This window comes from Culex quinquefasciatus, chromosome 1 (assembly GCF_015732765.1).
Source record: "Culex quinquefasciatus strain JHB chromosome 1, VPISU_Cqui_1.0_pri_paternal, whole genome shotgun sequence".
NCBI classification, from domain to species: Eukaryota; Metazoa; Arthropoda; class Insecta; order Diptera; family Culicidae; genus Culex; species Culex quinquefasciatus.
Genome location: NC_051861.1, coordinates 14,793,526 through 14,812,161, shown reverse-complemented (window position 1 = coordinate 14,812,161; position 18,636 = coordinate 14,793,526). Strand labels below are relative to the sequence as shown.

The 18,636-nt window shown below is 38.8% G+C and overlaps 1 protein-coding gene across 8 annotated transcripts in view; it reads left to right on the top strand.

The window, feature by feature from the left end:
• Window positions 1–270: 270 nt before the first annotated feature.
• The window catches only part of LOC6033013 (ankyrin repeat domain-containing protein 12), a 103,287-nt gene continuing 84,921 nt past the window's right edge, over window positions 271–18,636 (top strand). For 2 of the 8 annotated variants that reach the window (XM_038255379.1, XM_038255384.1), the window contains exon 1: window positions 274–874. The gene's annotated coding sequence lies outside the window, so the exon portion shown is untranslated. Of the gene's footprint in view, window positions 875–18,636 lie in introns of all 8 variants that reach the window. The other 6 variants (XR_005277411.1, XM_038255365.1, XM_038255372.1 and 3 more) reach the window with 6 other exon arrangements.

Below are 18,636 nucleotides of genomic sequence, written 5' to 3'. Positions count from 1 at the left end.
TCCGTCTCCTTGAAGTCCTTCCGCCGAAGTGACCCTGTTGTAAGTGTACTCTATCATTCTCTCTCTCTCTCTCGGTCGGTCCTTCCTGTGAGAATTTGCTCTCCGAAATTCCTGTACAGAACTTGAGTTCTTTCGAGGGAACCTCGTCGTTTTCAGGTTTCTTCTCTCTTGTACTCTCTGTTTTCCGTTGGAATTTCCCACCCTAGCGGAAACTACTAATGGTACTAGTATTGGTAGCAGTAGTAGTTGCTCGTCACCTCGACGAGCGAGGGCGAGCTCGCCACCCCTTCCGAAGAACTGTGCCAGTTCGAAGCCCACTTTGAACCGCGTCGGGTGGTGGGTCCTCGCTTTTCCGTCTGAGTTTTTCCAACCACGCCGACCTGTTTTTCAAAATTTAAATTGAAATAAACTTATTTAGGAAATCCTTAAATTCCTCCAAATCAGGCGAAATCCCGTGCTGCCAGTTTTTGTGAGAATGAAGTGCAAATGGAAATTTTGAGGTTAGAAAGTGACGCACTCCAAACGAGCAATCAATTAGTGATGGAATGTTGCCAAATTGCATGAATCGAGCAGTGTGAATGCAGTGGACTGGCAGTGGCCAGCTTCCTGGGGGGGAAAGCTTACCGTCGGAAAAGTTCAAAGTGCCATTCAATCGTGCCTGCAAAGTGCATTTTCAAAGTTATCAACCTTCGAGTGGAAGTGAAATCGATTGGCCTGGAGCCACATAACCTCAAATGGTTCGGCAGTGCCTCACGGTGTTATTATATTGTTTTTTCCTTTTCGAGTGATTTTGACCCAATTAGACACCAAAAGCCTCGTGGTTTGTGTGCCAGTGTGTTGCTGGAAGAAGCAGTGAGGCCATCTCGACCGCTAGGTTGCCAGTCTCTATTGAACTGATTAATTCTGTTGCTTTCTGTCCTCATTCCGGGTTGGGCGCGGACGGGTTTTTTTTTGAGGTGCCAGACGCGGCAAGTTTTCACTTTTTGTTTGGGTCTGTTGTTGCCGCACGGAAAGATTTATGAACAAAATTTGATGAAGAGATAACTGTTTGGTTTGTTTGGATAAATTTTCCATTTTCGAAATTGACTCAATTTACCTATAACAGGTCAAGTGCAATTTCTCAATTTTATTTTCACATGTCACTTAGGGAACAGCATATAACTCCGTCGTGGACTTTGATGATGAATTGGCTGTTTCTAAAAGGAGTTTTCAACAAAAAAAAAAAACACAATGATTCAAGGCAGAACGATGAAAATTTGAAGTAGAATTATTCACTGTCATTGAATAGAATATCTTAATTGAAATTTGATAAAATTTTCAGGGTTGAATGTTATCATTTAAAATCAAAATAATGTTTAGTACATTATTAAATAATCCTTAAAGTCCTTTGTTTAACCACAAATATGTTTGATCAGGCAACACTGCCACGAGATGATGATGATTCTTTGAATACAGTGAACTTTTCATGGCAAGATGTTGGTTTGTTTTGGTAAAAACTCCTGGAATAACATTTTTATATGATATTTAAAGGCAGTAAACTTTGTCCGATAATGCTAAATGACCTGGCAACACTGTCATGCGTTATTTTTGGATAAAAATACAATGAAAATTGCAAAAATAAAACATTTTTTTTTCTATTTTCAATTCAATTCAATTTATTTTATAAGTAAATAATCAATTTACAATTCCGTATTTCTTATAACCTAATAGAGTTTTGGAGTTCCTTTCAACTATGATTTGAACTATATTTCATTTTGATATAATTGGATATTCTAACAATGGATTTAGCAAGAGAAGGAAAAATAAAAAAAAAACTTCTAGATTTGCTAAGGAAAAGGATAGAAATAGAAAAGCTTAAAACTAAATCACAGTATGTTTTGTCTATTGACGTCGAAAAACTTCGCTGCGCAAGGCAGCTTATCCGTTGTAGATGTACTTCATCATCAGCTCATCGAGAGCTTGGAATTGTTCTGCCTTGTTTCGGCAGGCACGAAAGCGCGTGAGCATCTCTCCAGCTAGGGCGAAAAACTCAGGAAGCGTGAAGAGATCATCACCGGTAACATCAGCTTGTCCCGGGGGAGAACCGCCCTCAGAAGCGGCTACTCTAGCGTACGAACCTCCCCAACCGGGTTGGTCGATCGAACCGCTCCGCCGCCAGCTGCTGCAGCGGTCGAGCTCGAAGTCTCCGGGGGTTGGCGGGACGCTGGCGCTTTCTTCTTCTTGTCCTGCGATATACTTTTTCCGCGCGGCACAGCCACGGAAATTCGCTGTGTGGTTTACACCACAGTTTGCGCACTTGACGCGCGCTTTGTGCTGCTGAGCGTTTTCCCCCAGCTGGTCTTTCCGCGGAAGATTGCACCTTTCTGTGAAGTGGGTCTCACCGCACTTTACGCACCGGGGCGGAAGATGGCAGTTTCTTGAGCCATGTCCAAACTTTTGACAGCGGTGGCATTGGACTGCATCGGCCGGATTCTTCGTGTAGAATCGCCACGTCACAAAGAAGCCGTCCAGTGCTTTAATCCGCCGTAGGTCCTGGATTTTGACGGACCCGCGATCGAAGTACAAGAGGTACAAGGTGTACGTACCTGTCACCGTAGTCGATTTTGAGAGCACCTTTATCTCTCGAGGCTTTACCTTGACGCCCGTCAGGTGTTCTTCCAGGTCGGAGATCGGGCGATCCGGATATCCCTGAAGGACGATCTTCACTGGGACCTTATCTGCAGGGTCAAAGGTAAAAAAAAATAAAGTTTCGCAACTTCAACTTCTTCACCACCAAGTCGAAATTCAGCTTCTTGTGTGTAATCACTTGCACAGAAGTTTTGCTAATTTTGAGACAATATTGGAGTCCCTCAAGCAACTCGTCAACATCGTCAGCCAACGTATCCAAAACAAAAATTGGAGGTGGTCGTCGTTCCTTCGGAGGGTTACCGTTTTTCTGCTTTCCTTGTTTGCGCGCAAGTTCATCATCGTCATCGTCGTCTCCAGTACTGCTACTGTCACTGTCGGTGTTGTTTTCATCTCCACTCAGCATCTCAAATTCGTTGCTGGTGGGAACGTTGGAAGTGGTTGTTGTCGTAGTGCTGGTGGACTGCTGCTGCTGGCCAGAAGTGCTTCCGGATGCCCTGGTCGATTGTCTCGTCCGTACTGGGGACTCACGTGGACGGTATGACACGTGCACGCAAAGAAATTCCGGTGAACGTTGGATGCTCAATCGCGCTAACCCATCCGATGTTCAAAATTATTCCCATCGGATGCTCAAAGCATTTCAAAAATCACCAACACCACCGCATTCTGTATCATACGATTTTGTTCATGCTCTAGTATGCGTGATATTTGCGCAAACCGTACTGTCAACAGAAGAATTTCTTCTTCATCCTCTTTAAAATAGCCCGTTCTTCTCTGTGGCCAGTTTGACGTTTTGTTTTTTTGTCGCGGTAGGCTGTGCTCGCTTTGCAAGTTTTTTTCGTCCAACAACGGTAGGCGCTCCGGGAAAGTTTCCGCCGGTAATTCTGTGCACAGCGCATCGCGAGTGTCCGAAATTGGTTCCCGTCCGTAGCCCAGAGAACCAATTTCGGTTCACTGTTTAGTGTTTTCTCCTAATTAGTCAAGCCTCCTCTCTCCCCTCAACGTTTTTTTAGATTTAAGCTTACTAATGTGCGTGATTCCTAAAAGGAAATAGGACAGTCTGGTCGAGTCGTTGGTCCTGGTACTTCCCTCACCGGACGAATAAATCCGCGGCTGCCCGGCCGAAATGATGGTAAACGATACGGACCTGTTGATGCCCATGCCGGAAGAATCCGGAAAAGTACCCCGGCAAAGTGTGCGCCTAGTGCGCGCTCGGCGAATGCAGCCTGCTGCGCCAGGGCGCAATGCTACGGACCGAGGTCAAGAACAGTGTCGAAGGGACGGTGGCGGCCGCACTTTCGTCCTAGGAAGACGACGAGGGATTTTCCGGGAGCAGTCCCAGTCAGGGGGACAAAAACCCCAACACGGGCAGCGGTGGTGGTGTCCTCACGCTCGCAATATCGCCGCTGCTGAGCAGCAACAAACGGCAGAAAGGATTGAACGTAACGTAAGTGCGTATGGCTGTGACCTTTTGACCGGCGATCTTACTCAACACTCGATCTTTCTTCTGCAGAAACCCAGTTATCAACGCCGAGTACGTGAACGAGCTGGAGAAGATCGGCCACACCGAGCCGGTGGAGTTCACCTCGATCAAGAACGGCGGATACTTTTACATTCACCGGTCGTGTGCCAGCTGTTTGTTTGGCGTGGGGCGTGGCGCGGCCACGGGGACGCTCAGCATCCTGGAGGGGGTCGTGGCGCAGGCCTTAAGCAAAATGTGCTACTTTTGCTCGCGCAAGGGGGCGAGCTTAGTGTGCAAGGTAGATACGCAAGCTACATCGTGGTCCAGAGTATCAAAACATTTATTTTTCCCCAGATGTCCTGTCCAAAATTGTTCCACTACCCGTGCATCGCCGCGGCCGGTGGCCGGTGACACTACCACGGAACGTGACGTCGATTCCGAAGTACGGCTAAAAGTGCCGGTGCTGTCGGGTTTGTTTTGATTGTGCGAACGCCGGGAGGGGGCGCTTCGTCGCGATGGCTGCCAGCAGCGGGACAAGGGCTTTTCGTGTCCAATTCGTCATCTAGCTGGGCGGCGACCCACCGGGAGACGGTTAAGTGCAGTTGATGTAACAAGTATCGTCGAAGCGCCACCCCATCTGTTGCAGAAAAAACTGACCCAGACACCAATATCCACGCCAAAGTCCACCCCAAAACCGGAGGAAAAGATCATTCCATTCGCGCAGGCAATCACTACTTGGACGGAGTTTGCCTTAGCGAGCACAATCTGCCAAAATCAAATCGCTGCAGGCCGAGTTGGCAAGCGTGGCAAGCTGCAGTTGCAACCTCCCCCGGCATTGGTCAAGGACGACGCGATCGAATCAGTCGTAGCCGGGAGCAACTTTGACAACTCGTTTGATGATGCCAAGCTGGAACCGCTGGTTACGAACGAGCAGGACGTCGTTGAGCTACGCAAGAAACGGCAACGCAATCTGCAGAAGCTTGGCATCGGTAGTTTTTTTGTGCGGAGGCGTCCCGAGCGGACCAAAGACGACTAAATCAGAGAAGAATCTACGACCGCAGAGGTCAAACCGAAGGAACCAGAAAAATAAGCCGATACGTTCTTCGGCAGGCCACTGTTGCCGTGGTATTCCGTTGCCATCGGTAGACCTGCCAGTCTAGTTCGCCGCTTCTTTCAAAGTCTTCCATCAAGGCGTCCCTAAAATCCCATTCAGAAGACTCAGACCTGGCCGGCACGACCAAGTCGAGGAACCGGTTGACAACAACAAAAACATTTCGGTGTGTTACTTCGGAACTACTCGGCGGAGGTGCGGACAATTACTGCGTAGCACTGAATTCCTGACTCTTGATTCATTGTCATAGAGATGACTAAAAAGATGGGTGTTTAATTTAGTATTAAAAAATCAGAAATCAGAAAAAAAATAATAACAAATAAAAAAGCTGTTGTTTGTTTTTTAATATATTTTCTCTTTGGGAGGAATATTTATAAAAACATACAATTGCTGTTCTTGGTAAACCAAAAATAAACTGACTCAATCGTAAATTTGATTGATTCAGTTTTAATTTTGGTTTAACGGCAAATAAATTGTATATACATGTATGTTTTAATAAATATTCTCTGCTTCTTTTTGGTTTGTGTCCTGGGGATGGCGGAATCCATCTGGTGGCGAAAAGCGGTACTAGAACTAGCCGTGATGATGTACGGTGGCGGCGCTAGTGGCGAATAGTGCAAACAGTAAAAAGCTGCGTGTGATGACACGCACACATTCAAAAGAGCTGTCAAAATGTCAGAAAAACACGTTGAACATCGGATGGTCAACGCGCTTTGCGCATCGAATGCTCATGATCGTTTATGACCATTCGATGCTCAAAATTTTGATACCAATGGTCATTAAATTCGCATTGGCAGTTTTGCGTGTGTAAAAATGAAGGATCGGTGACGTCACCGGGCACGCTCCCGAGCGCGATGGCGGTCGATGCGGCATTTGTGTGTTTACCTTTCTGCACTCTGCCGGTACATGAACTTCGCAGGTTTTTCGAGGCCGCACTCGAACTGCCTCGGCCACGGCTGGCCCTTGGCATGCTGGAGGAGCTAACTCGTGGGTAATCACGGTGAATTACGGCGAAAAAATCGAAAAGTTTGAAGAGCTCCGAACACTTGACTTTTGCTGGCTGGTGTTGCCAGTCCCGATGGGATGAGGGTTTTTTTTCTCTTTTAAAGATAATGGTTTGCATAAAATTTGTTCTGTGACAATAAAATTCATGATATTTTAGACTTTTCCATTTTGTGTGAAATCTTGACTTGGCAATGTTTCTGTCATGATAAACAACATATTGCTTCAAAATTCCAAATAAATTCAAACATGTAGGTTTGTCCAGAATTTGAAAAATCAGTAAAATAACTATAATTTAATGATTGACCAACTTAAAGATAACCTAAATGTAATCTGAATAACTTTGGGAATAGAGGATTTCAAATAAACATACTGAGATTTTATTCTTTACAATTGTACACTTTCATTAAATAATATCATATTGTGGATACAAAAATACTATAGAGAAAATTTAAGAAAAAAATGCCAAGCTCAAGGTTAACAACAAAAAATCAATTTTTTTATATAATCTGATTTATTTTGTTCCATTTTTTATGTTTTTATGACTTATGAAATGTAACATAAAATAAATATTAGGAACTATTTTTTCCGTAGTTCCTCAATCTAAGAAAAATCGTTACTTCCCACACTTCCAGCCAGTCATGAGCCAGTGGTCATGCCAGCCGTCGCCGCCGGACCTTGCATGCCACGGATTTGTTTTGGACACGTCGGAATCTATGGAAACATCGGGGCTGGTTCTGAATGTGCTCCGCTGGTCTGGGGCCAATGCGTGCTTGCTGGCGCTAGATACGACTGGCAGATTGTTGTTCATTTTTGGATTTTGGAGGTTAAATTTGGAGGCCTTTTTATGGCTTGGTTTTGTTTTCGTGGAGCTCGTTTGAGAAGGTTTTCTTTTCGGTATAGTTGCTGGAATGTGGCTATTTTCGACAGGATGAAGTGAGAATAGTTCTACCTTACGTTTGCCTTGTTTGTTATATGTATAGTTTGTATCTTAGTACACAAAAAAATAAAATTTTATCAAGTACAAAATTGCATGATCACAACGTTCAAGTCTAATTCTAAATAAATCTAAACAGAAAAAAAGAACTAATAGTTTACCTTCGAAAATACCTATCCGATTCCTTTAAACCAGTTTGGAATATCAATGCTCTTCAAACGTATATGCTCCCTCGTTAAAACCAATAAAATTTTGCTCGATTGAACACACCAAAACAAATATAAAAAACAAAAACAAACACTCACCAACAAACATTCCATTGGGGGGCAGCTAGGATCGAGGACACTGCCGGCAACAGACACAGGGAGTTGCGTCGCGCATCGAGGAATTATTGAAACGGCAAATTCAGAAATATGTTCAGGAATTCCGGGGACTGTCCTGTTTTGGTCGCGCGCACGTTGATTGCAAAAGGTTTTTTTTATTTGGTTGGGGGAGGGGAGAGCAGTAGGAACAGGGCTAGGTGCTCTAAGCAGGGGCTCCAAAATGTTGGTCGGTTATGTTTTTTTATTTCTTCCGTTTCCTACGACAGGTTAACTGGTATTGAATGATTTTAGGGGAGGAAGTTAAATGTTTCTCATAATTGGCTTGTCTTTTTGAAATCTGTAATTTTTTTGCAAATTTTTCTGTTATAGTATCTTTATTTGATCATACCATTTGTACCATACCAACTTTATTTGACCATCGTTGTAGGGGTTTACTAGGGTTTACTATAGTTTACTATAGAGGTGAGCAAAAAGAGCGAGCCGCTCAAAGAGCCGGTTCATAAAAAAGAGCGAACGAACCATGGCTCACAAAAAAAGAACCACGGTTCTTTTTTGAACTCCGGTCTTTTGAAATATCCGTTCCAAGATGGAATGATTTTTAAACTTGTTATAAATAAAATTTATTGAATTTCCAACAAATTGTAGTGTTGAATTAGTTTTTGAGTATTGAAAATGCAATTTCAAATACGTATTTCAATGCTATTAAAAAATTAATCACAACATTGTCCCTTGGTGTTTTTTTTTTCAAGTGCTTCAGGATAAAAAAGCAGGCTAAAGAAGGGCCATTTCCCGACATTTTTAGATCCGAAACATCATGGTTCATTGAGATGTCTAAAGCAACTTTCTCATCAATATATATAGAAAGACTTTTAATAGCATTGATGCCAATATAAACGCCATATTTGAACACCACTTAATAGTTTTCAAACTCATATTTTCAGTTTCCTACATTTTTTGGAGTTCCAAAAGTAATAAAATGAAAAAAAACGTCTCATTGCACAACTGATCGTACACTAAAGTATTACCCGAATATAAATTTGAGCGTTTCAAATTGCTTAACTTGTAAAATATTACCTTGAATATTACCCAAAATCTACTAAATAGCTCAGAGAAAAAATCTCTTACCCGGATAAACTTTAGCGCTTATAGACTTTATCAATCAAATCAGAATGTAGATAAGAGTTAACAGAATATATTCTCTAAATAAAACATCAGCATAAGGTCAATGTTGGCAGAAATAAACAATGTTGACAGCAATTTCAAAATTAATAGCAATATTTCCCAAAATCTTGGGTTTAATTTTGGGACGGATTCTCGTTTCAGCTTATTTCTTTCAAATTATTTATATAATTCCAATGTGAAATAGCTTAAAAAATCACTCCTTTCTTTAAAATAAATATTTGATCCATATTTTGAAAAAAGCGAAAGAGCTGTCCAAAAGAGCGGCTCTTTTTAATGAGCGAACGAAAATGAGCGGCTCCTAAAAAAGAGCGGTTTTGCCCACCTCTAGTTGTTTTAGCCAACCATCAGTGAGAACGACCAAAAAAAGCAAACTCAAAACAAACAAAGTCTTTCTAACTGACAAGTCAATCAGAGAAAAATATTAGCATTATTTGTTTAGATAATCTCTATACTTTTTGCTTCATAAAATCAAATCGGTGTTTTATTGTTTTACTGTAAAGTTTTTGTCTGTTTATTTCATCACCATCTTATTGCTTAAAAAATAAAATAATTGATTTGCTTTGAAATATTCAATTCAATTTGGTTTCGATAAAGTTGTAATATTTCTAATGTATAATCATGTTTTATTCAAAGTTAGCTGGTTTGAATTTTATCTCACATTTCCCTACCCTAAATTTATCAGTTTGAACAGTAAAAAGCGCAACCACATCGCTTCAGGGGGGATCGAAGAGAGGGGGCACTAGCCCCGGAAAATGGCACCATTTTCCGTTGATTTACTTATGAAAAATTCCAATCATGAGCGCACTCGGGACAAACAGTGCCAAAACACGCACACATAGTTGAAATTCCCAAAAAAAAGCAACGGAAATCATACCTGTGTCACTGGGTGCTTGCTGTTGGCGGCGGTGACATTGTGCCGAAATGTTGGATTTCCTGGTGTTGCGGACGCCAGGCTGGGGTTTGAGGACGTTTCAGGTGAAATCGACCCGCGGAATTCTATCGTAAACCTACATTCGGGCTGAAACAGAATAAATAGTGCACTCTGCGAAGGCCACGAACCATTGGGGAGGATGGTTTCGGTCACGATAGGTGGGCTTGCGAGGCCGGAACAGGTTGATATTTGGTTATCCTAGGGTAGGAATTTGGGGGCGGTACGATTTGTTCACATACTTCGTTAACTCAATTTGGTAATTGAGCGTTATTGATGACACTCGCAATGTTAGTTTTTCATCACACAGCTCGTTTTCTTTAAAACGTTACTTAATTCACCATAAGGTAGTTCGTCGCCGTCGTGCTAACTTGTCGTACGTGTATTTCGGACCAAATTGAGTTAAGGACGCCATTTTGTGCAGCTCACAATGCCTCACCTTTTGACCTTCACAGATCCCCAAAGTTCGATTTCAATCTTGAGATATTCAATAAAAACTGAAAAAACCACGTGCATTTTTGTCACTTTTCATATGCAGGAAGTTTCAATCTTGTCGTGCTATCTTGACACAGTCTGAAAATTGATGCAAGTGCGACAATCGGCCCAAGGGATTTCAAGTCAGAACGTGTTTGACGCACGTACAAATTAGACTACAGTCATCCCACATATTCGGAACACTTTGATGATAATTTGTCAATAGCATGCCAAAAGTATACTATAGCTTTTCTGTCGAACTTACTATTTTTGGAACCTTCATTTGGACATTATCTTGCTATTTCACTAGTAAAAGTAGTACTTTTTGAACAAAAAACTTCATTCCAAGACTATTTTGTGCAGAGCAGCAAAACACTGCCTCCAAATGGCCTGTTTCATAATTGTGGGATGTTATTGTGCCTCCCACAATTGTGGAACACCTGAATTTAACTGATATTTTCACAAAAAAAGTTTTCAACCCATGTATAAAACATCACTAAGCTTGAGTTTCATTGGTTTCAGTGTGTGAAGTCATTATTTGGTAATAAATATGTACTCCTGGAGCGATCCAAAATTTGTTTACATTCGTAAGAAAAAAGTGTTCCGAATTTGTGGATTTCAAGGGTCAAAGTAATTCTTCAAAAACTTTATATAAAAGTTTAAATTTGCAAATGTTCGATACAGCATTCGAAAGATCGCAAGAAAAGCTTTCAAATGAAGGTAAAAGCGAACCATTAAGTTCAATTATCGATTTGTTATTGCTAAAAATCTTTGAACATTGGCCGATCTGGAAACCGTTCCGAATATGTGGTATGACTGTACCGTAAACATTTGTAATTATAACTCGGGACTCCAGCAACCAACTTCAATCAAACTTCGGGACAATGCACAGAATGGTCAACCAAACAAAACGTGTTTGTTATTGTTTACATTGCGTGCTCCAGTTTTTGTTTATTCAAGGTCAAGCATTAAAAGGCGTTTTTCTCGGGACTTATAAAAGCGATGGACGGGTATTTTCACCAAAATTATAAGATCCGTATTTTTTTTTTTTTGGCGATCAGGGTGAGCGTGATAGGGTGGTTCAAAAATGACAATTTTCGTCATTTTTCGCAAAAAACTACTTTATAAAAAATCATATCTCCGCGCCATTTTATCCATTTTAGCTGTCTTAGACGCAAAAGAAAGTTGATGAGTTTGGCTCTTTGGAAATATAGATAAAAGTTTGAAAAATCTAGCTTAACATTTGAAAAAGCCGTATGAAAACTAAAAATGGCGTTTTGACCGTGTCTGGACCAAAGAGCCTTTGTCTGAAAATATTTTTATCGGATTCCTCCGAAAACTTCACATAACATTTGGCCAAATAAGATTTTTTGAATATAAAAACTGAGTTTTTCGACACGCCACGTGCAAAAACAGAATAATGACGAAAGGCGTCATCCTTAAAGTATGTCACGCTAAAATCGGCCAAAAATGCCCCCCCCCCCCTCCACCCTATGTCACACTTTGTCACGCTGGCTCTGACCCACCCTGGAAAAGTACGCCACGTTTGGTCGGACCCCCCCCCCCACTATCTTGTTTTTTGTACAATTTTATCATGATTTTTAAAAAAGTATTATTTTTAAATTCGGAATTCAATTGAGAAAGTTTTGCCTTCCTCACCTTAACTGAGGAAAGGCTATAAAATAACTCGAAAAACGAAATTCTTAATTTGACCTCCTAGACCCACCTTCATGTATACATATCGACTCAGAATCAAATTTTGAGCAAATGTCTGTGTGTGTGGTGGGATGTTGATCAAAAAAATTTGCACTGAGTTATCTCAGCACTGGTTTTTTTTTCTTAGGGTCCCATAAGTCGCTATTTAAAATTATAAAGTTTAGTTAAGTACTTCAAAAGTTATGCTAAAAAACGATTTTAACAAAAGTCCGGAAGATTCATGTTCATGTCATGTCATGTCATGTTATACATTTTTAGAAAGGTATTTGAAAGACCTTTTCAACGAGTTCAAAAGATTAGAGATCTGACAACCCTATAAAAAGTTATAAGTACTTAAGTGTTATTTATGCACTTTTTAGAAGCCGAATTTCATATATTTCGATGAAAGCGTTGTCCGGATCTATCATGCGACCTGTTGTTGCATAGGTAATCAAAAGACCTTTCCAACGAGTTCAGTAGATTGAAAATCTGACATCCCTATCAAAAGTTATAAGCACTTAAGTGTTATTTATTAACTTTGTGAAGGCCGGATCTCAGATATCACTTAGCATTACACTCAAAATGTGAGGAAGGCACCAACCACCTAATGGTGGATTAAGTAACGTTTTTAATTGATACAGGTTGCGTTTAGATTTGTTTATTTTGTTCAATATTGTAATGAAAGAAATCAAACCGATTCTTAGCAAAGCTACACTAAAATGCAACATTTTTCAATTTCCAATGCGATTTTTCAAATGATAGGTTTCATTTGTATTATGATTTAATTATTGCAATGTGCTTTAAATGCGTTTTCTTACCTCAAAAGCCAAAAATATTGACCAAATAAAGTCTGCAAGCCATTGAACGGGAGATGAATTTTTCATAAATCTGCTCCTTTCGTTGTCCCGTCACGTGTACTGTATGGTTCATTCTCCATGACATTTGTTTGAAGTAAAATTAATTATCTTTCCAAATATATAATGATTGCTTTGACTATTTCTCATATCTTTTGCAAATTTTCATTGTTAAAAAAAATATTTTAATTCATTATCTTTGGCAACAGCCTCCAACACCCATACTCCAATAAGGTGAAGCCGTTTATCATTTTTGAAGAAAATTGATCATCACTAGAAAATATTCTGTATAAATTTCATTTCAACGAATATCTGCACCAAAATGAATCAGCAAGTGCCGGTTGTTGCTTTCTTGAAGCCACTGAAGGAAATTTTGCTCTAAATCAAATGTGTTTCAAAATTTATATAATTTTGTGGAACAATCATTGACGCCCAAGTTCGCAATCATTGATTAATGACGATTTCCATAACTTTACAAGAAATGGCATAATCGTTACCAAAAGGAATCAGCATGTGTTGGGCACTATTCTAAACAACTTGTTGAAGGAATTTTGTCAAAATATTGAAAGCGACGCAAAATTTATATCTTTGAACGAAAAATCATGACAATGATGGAAGTCTTCACGATAAGTCAAAAGTGAAATAATTTCATGGACTATAAGCCTACGGTATTAACTTCTTAGCCTATCGCAGTTTTTTCTCATGGTTTTACGATTTTTCTAAAACGTTTTTTTTACAGAGTTAACTTTTGCCCTGTAGACCAACAAGACGGCTTTTTTTCGTTTCAATTTCAACATATTCGTTATTTTTGAGAAATTTTGATTTAAAAAATAATTAGATAAAAAAGGTTTCAAAATAGTTAAATTTGTTTTGCCCTATGATCAATACGAACAATACTGTAACAAGTAGACGTAAATCCAATTCACCCCTAATTCAACAGATTGTTGAAAAATATTTTAATTCATTCTTAGTGGCAGTTTTTTCTTTCAAAAAAAAAATCAAGCATTTTGCACTAAATCAAGCCCGGAATCAAGCTTTCCATCATGCTCCGGTTTCAGAAATTTCCCTCGTCCAGCTCACTACACTGCTGCCACAAATTTCCAATATGTCAATAAAGTTGAAACGAGCTCAACTTGGAATCGATTTCAAAGCGTTTTTCACGTAGCGTAACTTCCGGTTATTTTCCATGCTTTGACTTTGCTCTGTTTAAGTTACGTCTTTTACTTCGTCGATCCTGGAAGAAATATTATTTCAAATAAATCTCCCCGGTTCGGTTTAAGCGTGTACTGGCCTTCCTTTTGGGTTTCGCTGAACGAAATTCCTGGTTGCGTTGTTTGTTTGGATTCTGGCAAGAAAGCGCAAGAGCAAAGTCAAGATTTATTTGCCGGGTTTTCAAAACTGCCAGCAAAGTGCAGCGATTCGAAAGGGTGGGGGGGGGGGGTAAATTGAAGGTGGGTGCGTTTAGTCGAGCACTGTGGCATGGTACATTTTGACACGGTGTTTTGTGGTTTTTCGATGGAGGTGGTGAACTGTTCGAAGGATGAAGTTTGTAACTTTTTTTAACGATTTTTCAAAGATCTGCCAATCCGACCATCTACTGCGGCTGTTGACTGGCGCAAAGTTCTGCGTCCAGGGGTGCGTTCGACGAAAAATGAGCAATCAACCAATCCCAAAATTCCATTCTTTCACGGTTTCACAACATCCGTTCCCTCCCGTATCCCCACCAAAGGTACAAGTTTTTCGACCCAAGGTACTGAGCCAAGAGTTGGCGGGATGGCTGTTTTCGCTCAAAGTTTGGCGGTTTTCCGCTCCCAATAAACCCGGAGAAGAGTCGAGCAAAGTTCGAGGAAAGACCGGCCAGCCAGCTCGGCTTGGCAGCGTTGGCTTATGAAAATGAGGTTAGGGGTTTGTGTACACTTTGAATGCTGCTGCGAAAATGAATTTCGTGCTGGTCGAGCTTGGTTGTTGGAGCTGTAAATATTTAAAGTTTTCTGATTTATACACCTTGATCAAACTGTAAGCGCGCTGTATTTCGGTGAAAAGTTGGTTGCGAGTAAACACACATTTTACAAGATTCTTGGAGCGCTCTCTTGGTTGGCGGCGGTTAGTTTCGTAGCACCTGGTTTCGTGGTGACTGAGTGACCTACATTCTGCGGGATAGCTGAATATTAACTCACAATTTACAAAAAAAATCTTCAAGTTTCCTTCCTTTGCCAAGTTCCGATAACTTTAACCACAAACTGCACCTTCAAAGACCGCACAGCTAGGTCAGTGTGTCATCACCGTGAAAACATGACAAAGCTCCTTGCACCTGGAACTTTCAACACGTGTCCGCACACGTGTGAGTTTGTGTGTGTGTATGTGTTTCCACACGTGATACTCGCCATTTCATCAAGTTTTCCACTTGAAAGCGACCGTAATTGCTGTTGATGGAAATTATTAACCGTGAACCGACGACGTGGTTCTAGCAAACTATCACTGCGCAAAGGGGTTGGTGAGTGGCGTGGATGGAGCTAATTAAATCATTCATGCGAACGCTGCCACCGTTTGTCATTCTGCTCATTGAGGACGAGTGAGTGGGGTGAGTAAACATTTCTACACCTCTCACCAGGAGACAGTTGCAGAAACCGCATAACTCTGCACATCAACACGCATGCTGACAGCGGGGAGACGCAGAAGAGAATAATAATGGCACCGGTGATAAGCCCAAATGTGAGCTGGATATGGTCCTCGCGGGCGGTGGGTTTGCGTTTAGCGGTCTGAGTCGTCCTGCAAAAGTAGTCCCTTGATCAGCATCCTCCGCACAGTAGCGAACGCGTTTATGTTGCAACAATTATCGATAAATTAAAGTTGACGTATCAACAAATAAAATCATTTTTTTTATAAACTTTAGATTGCTTGAATTTATTTTACTGGTTGGGTAGCCAGCAGCAATATATTCATATGCAAAAAAAATAAGAATAGCATGTACAATTTGTAAATGAATAACAAATTTGATAACTCTGTTCTGTATTGCACTGAATTTTAAATTTGAATAATCTAGCAATTAAAATTATTAATAATCATGAATTTGTAAAATTTTAGTTAACTTTTTCATTGTATCTTTTCCAACTAAAGCATTTTGACGGAAAATTTATGGATTCATAAGTTAATTGATGATCGAAATTCTATTTGAGAAGATTTTGTAAAATATGTTGATTTTTTGATACCTGTTGGAGGCAGCTTAACTCAAAACTTCATTAGTTGAGACTCTTAACTTAATGGAAACATGTATAAAAATGTTTATTTTCATCCATTTTAACCCTTTAAACAATTAAAGTAAAAAAAAAATCATTAATTTACACCAGAAAAAACAACTTCTTAATTGTTTGTAATGGATAAATAAACATTTTTATGCATGTTTCAACTGTGACATCGACTCAGAAACACGAATGATAAAAATGTCTAAAAAAAGTTGGATTTAAGGGGTCCCTCGATAAAAAGTTTACAACCAAAAGATTCACTAAAAGAAAAAGTGTATATATTCTATGTTAAACTTACCCAGACAGCAATTCATTACAAAATCGGTCTTTTTTCTTAAATTTTATTTTTTGTATTTTTTAATCCGACTGAAACTTTTTTGGTGCATTCGGTATGCCCAAAGAAGCCATTTTGCATCATTAGTTCGTTCATATAATGTTCCATACAAATTTGGCAGCTGTCAATACAAAAATGATATGTGAAAATTCAAAAATCTGTATCTTTTGAAGGATTTTTAAATCGATTTGGTGTCTTCGCAAAGTTTTAGGTATGGATACGGACTACACTGGAAAAAAATGATACACGGTAAAAAAAATTGTGATTTTCTTAATCAACTTTTTATCATTAAAACTTAATTTGCAAAAAAACACTATTTTTAATTTTTTTTATTTTTAATATGTTTTAGAGGACATAAAATGCCAACTTTTCTAAAATTTTCAGGTTGTGCAAAAAATCATTGACCGAGTTATGAATTTTTTAATCAACACTGATTTTATCAAAAAATTTAAATTTTTCAACTTTATTTTTCGATGTAAAATTGAATTTGCAATCAAAAATACATAGGTGAAATTTTAATTAAGTTCACCGTTTTCAAGTTATAGCCATTTTTATGTAACTTTTTTTTCAAAATAGTCGCAGTTTTTCACTTTTTAAAATTAGTGCACTTGTTTGCCCACATTTGAAAAAAATATTTTTGAAAAGCTGAGAAAATTTTTTATATTTTACTAAGATATTGTCATGCAAACGTTTAAAAACAGAAAAATTGATATTTTCTATGTCTTATCCAAACAACCCACCATTTTCTAATGTCGATATCTCAGCAACTAATGGTCCGATTTTCAATGTTAAAATATGAAACATTCGTGAAATTTTTCGATCTTTTAAAAAAAATACTTCCAAAATTGTTAAACCAAGACTAACATATTAAAAGAGCGTAATATTGAGTTTATGGCCTTTTTGAAATGTTATTGTGCACTTATTTTTAAAAATGAAAAACTGCGAATATTTTCAAAAAAGTCACCTGAAAATGGATTTAACTTGAAAACGGTGCAATTTATCAAAATTTCACAAAAGTACTTTTTGATTGCAAATTTGATTTTACATCAAAAAATGAAGTTGAAAAATTTTTGCGATTAATTTTTAGATTTTTTGAAAAAATCAGTATTGATTCAAAAATTTATAACTCTGTCAAAGATTTTTTGCACAACCTGGAAATTTCTGAAAAGTTGGCATTTGATGTCCTCTAAAACATATCAAAAAATAAAAAAAAAATCAAAATAGTGTTTTTTTGCAAATCAAGTTTTAGTGACAAAAAGTTAAATAAAAAATTACCAAAATTTTTTTTACCTTGTATCGTTTTTTTTTCAGTATAGTCCGTATTCATACCTACAACTTTGCCGAAGACACCAAATTGATCAAAAATTCCTTCAAAAGATACAGATTTTTGAATTTTCATACATCATTTTTGTATGGCCAGGTGTCAAATTTGTATGGAAAATTATATGGACAAACTAATGATGCAAAATGGCTTCTTTGGGCATACCGAAGGCACCAAAAAAGTTTCAGTGGGATAAAAAAATACAAAAAAAAATCGAATGATTGAAATCGGAGAGAACTGCTCAGGTCGAATTGTGTTGATATCTGGATGGAACACTTTTTATTTGAGTTTGAAAATTGTGCTATTTTTTCACTGAAATGCCACTAACTGTCTATAGATTTTATCAATTGAAATGCTTCATGCCGCATTTTGTTACCTTTCTTAAGCTCTTTGGATGCATTTTGAATTTCGAAAATTAATTGACTTTTGCCTAAGTTACAGCGTTTCAAAGATTTTTGACGTTTTTGAATCAAACAACTTTGTTTCCCAATTTGCCCCACTTCCCGTTGACCTAGAGTGTTCATATTTTGACCAGAAGCTATGTTTTATATGTACAAACAACCCCTGAAAAATTCTGGCGGATTGGTGAGATCCAATCGACGTCCCATACAAACGAGTATGCCCTGTTGGTGGATTCGCTCTTGAACCGTTGAAAAAAATAAGCCGATTTTTAAAGTATGTTGCATCCATATGCAATAAAAGTTTAAGCAATTCATTACTATTTCCCATTTTTATTACATTTTTTAAATGAAGATTGCCTCCAGCCACAACATGTTTAATACCCCTCGACCTTCACCAAATCATAGTTGGTAAATTTCTTACAAAAAAAAAATGCAGCAATCTGATTTCCATGATTTTTAAGGCTTGCAGATTGCCATGCAATTTTTCAAATAACTTTTTTTTATAGTTTTCACATCTGGCCGCGTGAGTTTTAAGTTTTCTTCAGCCATTCAAAAATGTTGGACACCCCTGTATATAGACTAGGGTGACAATAATACAAAATCGACATTAGGGATACCCTCTGACTCGATTCCATAGGCAACAATTAGTATCTGTGCCAATTTTGAGCCAACTCGGTTAAGGTTTAAGGGTTGCTTTATATCGTTGAGGTTTATAAAAATTGCAAAAATGTATGCAGAAAAACTT